Raw genomic sequence first — 9,901 nt, forward strand, 5'->3', positions numbered from 1 at the left:
TTATGGTGAAATATCTTCAGTAAGAAGTATTTAGAAAAGGAACCACAATGCCTCAAGACAGACATGATTCAATGATTTCCCAAAACAGGGATTTTAAATAAATATTGCATTACATCTTTCTGGTTTGGTTTTGTTTTGTTTTTATAAGCCATCTGTAACATACATGTAGCAGCTTCCAGGAAGGATGTGCAGGTAGTGAATTATCCATAAGAAATGACCAGGGGCTGAAAGCTCAAAGCTTTGCTCCTTCCTTGAATTACCTGGCTGGCAGGCTATAACAAACATACATGCCACCCACACACTGTTTTAAAAGAGCATTATTAAGGTTGCAAATCAATTCTTAACTCAAAAATGAACCTTAAATCATTTTCCTTGTGTGTATGAATTATATAATTCTTTAATTAAATGAACACCTTGTATGTTTTCCACCACCTCATTCAGAGTGGATGGTGCTCTCCTAATTCAATATTTTGTTCTCTGCTTATTATCTGAGGTGTGACCCCAGGCCTTATTTACAGTAAAAATTTCATTCTGAAGAGAGAATTATTAATTTCCTTGTGGCTTCTCCTGTGGGGCTCATCACCACAGGATCCAAGGGACTCACAAACATTCACTCATCTCTTCCTAAAGCAGAGGAGGGGATGCTGTCATCCTTGCAGGTCTGTCGGAGAAGCAAAGCACAGGGGGAATAGAAAACGGAATTTAGGGGGACACAGTATGAGACACATGCCCTGATCTTGGCTGCAGTTGGGAATGACAGCTGCTGCTGCAAAGTCAGAATCCATGATCTTATCAGATACCTGGAAGATGAGAAATGCAGAGTTAATGACTTGTAGGAAGAGTTTGGCTTCAGTGACCAAAGATGGGTTAAACAAACACCATGATAAAAGTGAATCTAACTCAACTAATTTAAACAAGAGACCATCCATTCTTGTCTTGCAGCCTTCATTTTCTAGTGTTCTCTCACCCTTTTCATGCTTTGAAAGGACTGAGAGCAGGACTGAAAATGTCTCCTTCATTCAGGATGTCAGGTCCCAGAGCAGACCCTCCTTGCACTGGGGCAGAGGGCAGTAAGAAATGCAGGAAGTCCTCAAGCCAATAAAATCTGCATGAACACCACTTAGACACAAGAAACCAAACTGAAGTTGTGCAAACCTATTAAAATTCAGTGATTCCTAATCTTTGCATCATCCTGCAGTTAACATTTACTGTTTTATTTCCTAGGTTTTTAAGAAGCCGGTCTGAAAAAATCGACTTGGCTGGAGGAATTATGCTCCTGGCACCCACAGGAGCCATCAGCAGGGCTGGAGCCTCCCTAGCACCCTCTTGGACTTGTTCACTTGAGATAACAGAAGAATTGGGCAGAGGAAGACTTTGGGGAGATTGCTTAATGTCTTTAAAACTGTGTGAATTGTGTTTTTCAAAAGCCTGAAACTTTGCCAGTTTTGGGCAGATTCTCACAGGGAATGCAAAAGACTCAACTCAACCATAGCAGCCAGCCAGCTGTAAAAGTTGAGATTCCCATTTGAAATCAAAGGCAATTGTGTCCAGAACTAAATGCCAAAAAATAATTTAGTCTTCTTGCATATGGCTATTTCACCCTAAATTTCCCCCAAAAAAGAAAAAAAAATCAAATATAAACTAACACTAAAATGGAAAATTTGGACCCAACACAGAATCTTGGGCAACACTCAACTGGAAATTAGAGTGTTTTAATAGTATTTGTTGTGCAATTATAAAAGTTATTGTGACAGAGAATGTTTGTAAGTTTTTCTTTCATCTGGAATGAAGACATAACCTGAGAAGTGATATGTCACATCTTTTACCTGTGCTTTGTTTGCTTGAAGCAATGCAGATGAATCAGAAAATGTGATCTATTTATCAGGTGGTTCAGTATCTCTCCTTGACTTTGCGGTACTTTGACTTGTCTGGTTAAAATGTTGAGAGGAGTATATGCAACGAAAACCTCAGATTGTTACTTTATCTATTCCCACTTCCACTCCTGGCTGAGATCTGGAGTCAGCCAATTCCTTTATGGTTTCTAGTAATTGGTTTAATTTTCAGAGGTGTGAAAAGATTTCAATTTCCTCACATTTGACTAGCACAACTAGAAAATTACACATCTTTGCTGCTCAAATAGGAGCTGAGTTGCTGAACTGGAAACACTGTAACTATAAATGTTTGATCTGTTTTTGAGATGTCCAAGGCATTATCTCGTCTACACTGCGCAAAAGCCAATCAGGAATTTAAGCACTTTTTGATGCCTGGCCAGGTAGCTCTATGGTAGGTCAGGGGCTCATTTATTGTTGGTTGTTGACACTAGGATTCCTTTAAAGAGCAAATGTCACCTGCTGTAGGACATGGAGCAAGGATCAGTCCACGCATGCCCAGGTGCGGCACCTCCCTTACCCCATCAGCCGCCTGCCAAAATCACCATACAAATGAGACCTACCCTGCACACAGCAGACACAGCAGGGAGCAGAGGAGTGCCAGGGGGTATTTGCAGATGGAAAAGGTTAACATCTCCCTGTGGGGTCCTCTTGCTTGTTTCTGAACACGGTGCTCAATCCTAGCACAGGCTGGGGTGCCTCTGCTGGATTTCTCTGCAGAAAGAGGGGTGGCTTTCCCAAACCTGTGTGCAGTGCCAGCATGGAAGTCACCTGGGAATGGCTTTGGAGTGAGTAGCTGGAGAGCCCCAGGTTGACCATTTGGCTATTTCTTTCATTTACATTGTTCTCATATGCCAGCTGATTATTATTGGATGTGTAAAGCATGTTGTTGGCTGCAGCTGGCTGGTAATTGGGTGTGGTTAGCATTTTTTAAAAAATCTTTTTGGTATTTTTTGACAGAAATGAGAATTTGTTACAAAATCCCTTTTTTTTTTTAATCTTGGTGAAAATAAAACACTCCCAAATTCAGATTTAACACATCAAGTGTTCTGAATATTGTCCCCACGATGCAGTTTGTCAAAGCATTTGAATTTTGAGCAGTAATGGGGCTTTTTCCCCCCACATTTTCAAGTTGAAGCCAAACAAAAAAAATTTGATTTTGCCCAGTACTAGTTGGGACATCATTTAGATAGATGCTCTGTCAACAACATCCATAGAATTTATCCCCTAGCGTGTTCTATCTGTGTTTCTCAAGCTGTGCTATATCATAGCTTGCAATATCCTTTGGAAAAAAACCTTTGGAAAAAAGGTTTGCAATATCCTTTGGAAAAAATAGGTAGACCACTGAATTAATCAGGTTTACTTGATTTTTTTCCATTGGAACTGGAATAAACAAAACAAATACTAATGTCTAAACCAGAACAACTGCATGTCTCTCTGATGGATTAGGAAATCCAAGAAGTATGGTTTTTTAAAGCATGAACAATGGAGAGCTGACATTGCAAAGGGCCTGATAAATGATACTATATTGTTTTCTTTTCAGTGCTTTCCACCATTGCCCACTTGCTTCAAGCCCTAAAGACCAACTCCAGAAAAGGAAATCTTGATGTTAGTGAATGCAACATCTTCCAGTGGAGCTCGGTGATTTATTTAGTCGCTCTGTAAATAAAAGCCCTCAATCTGGATGCCATCTTCTGTGAAGAGCCTTACTAGACTCTTAGATTATTTTTGAGGGGAATCATTCATGGTACTAAAGTGCAATTTTGTGCTAGCAGTGGAATATTTAAGTCAACTAGGCACCCAACCAGTTGTTTCCCAGTCATCGGAATTGAATCTGCCAGGATGTGCTCCTGAAAAGAAATGGAATAAAAAATAAAAGACCCCACTGTTTTAATACATGGTTATAAGCAACCAATAAAATAGTCCATTTTCCCTGCCTCTGAAACACTTGCAAGTTTAGCTCTGTAAAGGTTAAATAATTGGTTTAACCTGATCCCTCTATGACTCTCCTCTACCTTGTGGGAAAACTCCTGTAAGCTTATTGTAAACATAATTATGCTGTGTGGGCTTTTCATTAATCTACCAAAAAACCACAAGATGACATGCATCAGACTGTTTTTTTTTCTCTTTCTGGAACTTGCCTCTACTTGCAGTTGCAGCAAGATGCTTATTTGTATAGTCTGAGCTTTTTTACAAATGTACCATGAACAAAATCTTTGTTTTTTACATTCTGAGAATTAAACTGGAGTAATCCCAGGGTTAATAATAATAAGTTTAATACAGACCCACTTCTGTAGCCATTACATGATGGACACAAACCTCTCACCCTCTTGTTCTTAGGCTTTGTTGGCAAATCAAGCAGTAATCTATGAGGTGAGAATGTGAAATACAAGGAGTGGGAGTTAGTTTCAGCAATAAATCTGAGTGAAGAGACACATTGCACAGTGTCTTGATGGCAGGGTAGCCTACTGATTTACATGCAGTTTGCAAGTTCCCCGGTGAGGATCCTCTACCTTGCATGTGGCAGGCAGCTGCCTTCCTACACTGATGCCAAGAGACCCAAAATTACTAACCCAGAGCCCTCTGAGCACCCAGGCAAGGTTATTCTGCAGGGAAGCAATTGGGACATCTGGGAGCCATTGGCTTTTCCACCTCCTAAGGACTTTTGGAAAGTACTTTCTGCTTTCTAAAGTATGTGATAAATATCTGGTGGCTCTTTGGGGATTTTGGGTCAAGATATTTGGAAAGGAATGGCTTATTGTACTGGGTTTGCGGTGGGTAACATGGACTTTTAGGGCGTGTTCATTAAATATAGGTTAAATCCAAGAATATCTCAGTTTGCATATATCTACAAGCTAGTTGGGCCGTCTTCCTCTGCTTTCTCCTTTTCCTGTCAACCATGCAGGGTTATTCCAATAGCTCAATCTCTCCCACATTCCAACAGTTGCCTGTTGTAGAGTAGCTGATATAAGACCAGAGCTGGAAATCACCCTGCAATGTAAGATCTCTTTCCATTCACTGTCTTCATTTATTAGGGGAAAAAAAAAACAAAAGATTGTAACACCTGTTTGGTTGCCTAAAAGGATGTTTGGAACATAAAAGGATAACATTAGAAAAAGAGCTTTAAACAGACCTGTTACATGTGGCTTTAAATTGAAAGAGCGTAAATTTGGATGGGCTATTAGGAAGAAATTATTTATTGTGAGACTTGTGAGATTCTGGCACAGGCTGGGCAAAGAACCTGTGGATGCCCCATCCCTGGGAGTGTTCAGGTTGGATGGAGCTTTGAGTGGAAAGTGTCTCTGCCCAGGACAAGTGATTGGAACGAGATGAGCTTTAAGGTCCCTTCCATGTCAAACCATTCTAGGATTCTTTAATTCTATACTGTACTGAAATAATGGGTACGGATCCTTTTTTGTCTCCAAAGAGAAGAACATGCATTACAAAGTAAATTTGTCAGCATGGCCCTTCACAGACAGCAGGGCTCCAGAATGGCTGTGCCTGAAGCAGCTCTGATGCCAAAACAGCAAGGGGCTCTCAGAGGACAGCCCAGCACTTCAGCAGACTTAGGGATCTAACAAAGGCACTCAGCTTTCAAATCTGGGCTGGCACCTCTCCAGCTGAGCCACTGCAGCTCTGCCTGCAGAGGCCAGTGCAGAAAACCCCACAGCTGGTGCTCCTGGGGTGGGAGCAGGGACAGGAGCCACCTTGTTCACAGCATCCAACGATGCATAATCCAGGTCAGCTGCTGGGGCTGCAATAGCACAGAAGCTGCTTCCAGCCCTACATCATTGAGGTCTAGGTGAAAAGCAGAAAATAAACTCTAAAAATACTCTTTTTTTTAATCCCACATTTGGGATTCAGAGGTCGGGCTGCAGTTGATATTGAAACAACATCCATATCATCATCTGTGGGCAAATAAGGAGAACACACAGACTTCCAGTCTGCCCACACTGCTACAGCCCAGGTGGATAAAGCAGGGGCAGGAAACTGCACTTCAGGATCTTCCTCTTGAGATCAAGGTATTTAGGTCTCCCACCACATCCTAAAGCCAGGTAACTCTGTGGGCCAGAGTTGTTAAGTGGGAATTACAGTGCCTGTAAAAGAGCACGAGAGGAAAAATTGCTGCTGTGGATTTTTTAGAAGAAATCCTGGCAAACTAAACTTTTTCTGGCACAGTAACACACATTTTGGATAAGGGAGAAGCATAGATGTTTTATCTTGCCTCTAATAAGCTTTTGATATTGTTTTAAACACTATTCTTTGGATCAAGTCAAAGGGATAATAAATTGGAGAGGAGAAATTGCTGAGAAACTAAAGGCTGCCAATACTACGCTCTCTCCCAAGAAATATGTCAAGAGCAGTTGTCTCCTGTGGTAATATTCAATCCCCTCATGAATTAATTGTTGATAGAGGAGAAAGAAAACTCATTAAGTGCAAGGTTGATAAATTATGCAGGCATCCAAAAGTGAATTCTGAGAGTATATTCAGGGACCTGAGAAGAATTAAAACAATGTTAACAAAATAAAGAAATGACTGGTAAAAAATAGGATGCTATCTGACAAGGACAGTAGGGAATCTTATTAATAAAATGTGATATACTCCTGCTCTACTTGGTTTGGCTAAATTTAAATTGAATTACTCTGTTCAATTTAAGAGAGTTATAGTCCAGTGGCAGAAGAACACAAAAGTCCAACAAGAACAATAAAAAGACTAGAAAATGTGAACTGTAAGTGGAAGGAATTAGGATTATGTAGACTTTTCTTTAGGAAAGATTGCAGGCAGATATGATACTGTTCTTCACATATATGAAATTAAGAGTCAAGAGGAAGGGCATAAAATATCCTCCCGTCCTAGTGCAGGTAGAACAAGAAGTAAAGGTTTAAATTGCAACAAGAAAGATTTAGGATAGCCTGTGGGAAAAAATGTAAACATAAATGTAATTAAGTACTGAGATGGATTGTTTTGCAAGGCTGTGGAATCTCCAGTACAGGAGGTGTTCAAGAACAGGTAAAACAAGCATTTGTTGGGAATAGTACAGCTATCACTTACCTAAGGATGGTTTCCCACAATAGACTAGATGAGTTTCCAAGGTTCCTTCCATCCTTTTACAAATTTGAGAGGGGAATAAGCTGTAATGTGTTAACTACAGCACTGTAAATATGGAGCAGAGTTCTAAGAATATCCTTATTTATACCCCTAACATGTGACTTGATTAAAATACTTCTTTTTCCACAACAGTCTTGCTTAACTTTTAATTGCTTATCCTTTAAGTTATTGTACTGTACTTGTAAATGTATCTTTGTTTCAAAATTTTCTTCTGTGCAGGCTTTCATATAGCCAATTATATGGGTCAGTAAGCTATCAGCTGGGGTATAAAATAACATGAGGGGGTTAGCAGAAGATGATCATCATTTCTGAAAATCCCCACTATCCTGAATAACAATTTTATATGAAGATTGAGGACATCTGCATTTCCTTCCCCTTTAAGACAGCTCTTCCATTAAAATATTCCAATTAAGAAGAATAGCTTTAGATCCTGGATAATACTGTTCATGTCTTTAATTACATTGCTTAGTCCTTCAGTCTCTCTTCTTGAAAATTCTACTTATTACATACAGAACACTTGAAAATTTCATTGTGTTGGAGCAGCAAAGTCAATATAATAAGTTTCAGAAGAAAGAAAATTCAATCCACAAGCCAGGACAGAATCATGACAGAGTACCCCAGGATTTTTGCAGACCTTGGCAGAAGTATAGAATGCAAAAGGTAATGCATTTTTATAATATTAAACAGGAAGTGACTTTAGTACTGTTTATATATCTATATATATACATATATATATAGATATGCCTTAGTTGAACATTGGTATCTAACAATGTTCCTTGGATGAACTGAATATGGTCCTTCTCTGTGTGATCTGGATTTCATGCTATAAATGAAATTTGTCTCCTCTTGAGAACTGCTTGCATATTTGAGTGACTGATTACTGTGCAAACAGAAAGGGATGTCCTGCCCTGAGCAGTTATGAGGAGTGATTCTGAGGAGCAGGGTGGATGCCAAACACATTGCTCTGCAGATCTTTTCCCTGCTTTCTTTTCATTTTGGATGCAGTTCTGGTAGATTATAGTTAGCATTTTTTGAAACTAATTAAGTTTGACTGTTTATTATATATCTAAAAAGGCAAATGTCTAATTTCCACTTTTTAATATTCTGATTTCATATTTTCCTTAGCAGATTGCTGGTGAAAGCACTTTAACTAGAAAGACTATGACACATCATCTCAAAAAATAACGATAAGGGTGATTTTTTTCCCCCACATTTGCAGAACTTTTTTCCATACACTCATTTGGATTGAAAAGCTTCATCTTTGGGACACATACCACAAAACCGAAGGATAAACCAAAATCTTCCTTGGCTGTTATTGCAGCATGTTGCAGGAATCCCCTATATCCTTCGGGACAGAGCAGAAAGCATTGAAACAACATTTCAAAGGCAATAAATCGTGCAGAATGTACTACCCCAAAATGAACCTCACCTAGAGTGGCTTCCTAGACCTTAGAGGTGTTCAGTTGCTGTTTTTCATAAGCACCACTTTGATGCCCCCTGTTTTGCCTTAGGTATTGGCTGTAGATCCTGCTGGCTTTGGGATTGTGCTTTTAAGTCAGCACAGACATTTTCCACTGACTTTGTTGGTCATGGGATCAGGCCCTATAAGAACATATCCAGCTTTGTGAGAATTTCATTAGGCCAATGCACATGGGTCCAGACCATCTCACCTGACTCTCAAGCCTGCGAAGGTGAGGTATGTAGGTAGTTAGATCAGGCTCCCTGATGCTGTCAGATTATTTTTCTTTTATAGATGATTTAGGAAACTTTGAAAGAGAATACCTACATTGAAGGAGAATACCTACATACAACACATCATAGAGGTAGGATGAATATATCTATGTAATACCTGTGCAACTGAAAACCCAGCTAGGAGCTGAGAGACATGGAATCACAGAATGGTTTGGGTTGGAAGGACCTTGTTCCAACCCCTACCATGGGCTGGGACACCTTCCACTAGACCAGGCTGCTCAAAGGACCATTCAGCCTGGCCTGGAACACTTCCAAGGATGGGGCAGCAATCACTACAGAAGCTACTATCTCTCTGAAGTAGACTTAGAGGAATTCTCTGGAGGAACTTGTAATGCTTTTCCTAGTCGTGCAGTATTTTATCATTGAAAGAAACATTTCCCTAGTGCTGAATGCCTTTAAGATATGACAGCTCCTGTGATTTGTTAATATTTACTATTTTGATTAGTTTAATACTTTAACAGACACAAGGAGGACCAAAGGGGAAAATGACATCCCACTGTGGCCAGAGATGAAAGATGATGTAATTTAAAATAAGGAATAACATCTCAAACCCATTGTCTTTAGCTTCTGTATTGCCTCTAAAGGCTTATCCTTTTGCAAAACCCTTGCCATAAATTAAATACCTTCTCCTCCAGCTGTAAGAAGGAAAAGATGATTTTGAAAGCTGTTCTCCACTGGAAGTCATAGAGAAAATGTGTATTCAAGCTGGACACAAGGTTGCATAGGACAGGGACCAGGAGCCAGGTGCTTTGGGGCTGCAATATCTTGATGTTGATCTTGTCATCTGTGTAATACATTGAATATTTTCAGCTAGAGAAAGGCAGCCTCTCTTTTTTTAAATGCAAATACTATAAAAATTAACTCTCATTTATAATACTGACCAAGCACAGTTTTCTGATTAATAAAAAAAGTCCTGTCTTCCTCCAACATATTGATTGCTCTCAAGAGTAAAACAATTGAATACTCCCTTATCATCAGGAGTGAAGTCATCTAAATTTTGCTTAAGGATGCTCATAATATTTGCCTCCAGATCCTTTGAACCAAAATCCTCCCTGGCTATTTATTCTTTGCCTAAAACAATACCTCCTTCAATTCTTATGCTGATGTCATCTGAGGCACTCAGGATGTGCTTACGAAAACTGATGGATTAA

The 9,901-nt window shown here is 39.6% G+C and overlaps 1 long non-coding RNA gene across 1 annotated transcript; it reads right to left on the reverse strand.

Annotated features, from left to right (window-relative positions):
- Nucleotides 1-381: 381 nt before the first annotated feature.
- LOC137471983 (uncharacterized) lies at nt 382-8,662 on the reverse strand. The gene is made up of 2 exons (XR_010997943.1): nt 8,428-8,662; nt 382-661 (listed from the first exon to the last, which is right to left on the reverse strand). It is a non-coding gene; the product is annotated as an uncharacterized lncRNA (long non-coding RNA).
- Nucleotides 8,663-9,901: the final 1,239 nt, after the last annotated feature.

This window comes from Anomalospiza imberbis, chromosome 3, assembly GCF_031753505.1.
Source record: "Anomalospiza imberbis isolate Cuckoo-Finch-1a 21T00152 chromosome 3, ASM3175350v1, whole genome shotgun sequence".
In the NCBI taxonomy this organism is placed as follows: Eukaryota; Metazoa; Chordata; class Aves; order Passeriformes; family Viduidae; genus Anomalospiza; species Anomalospiza imberbis.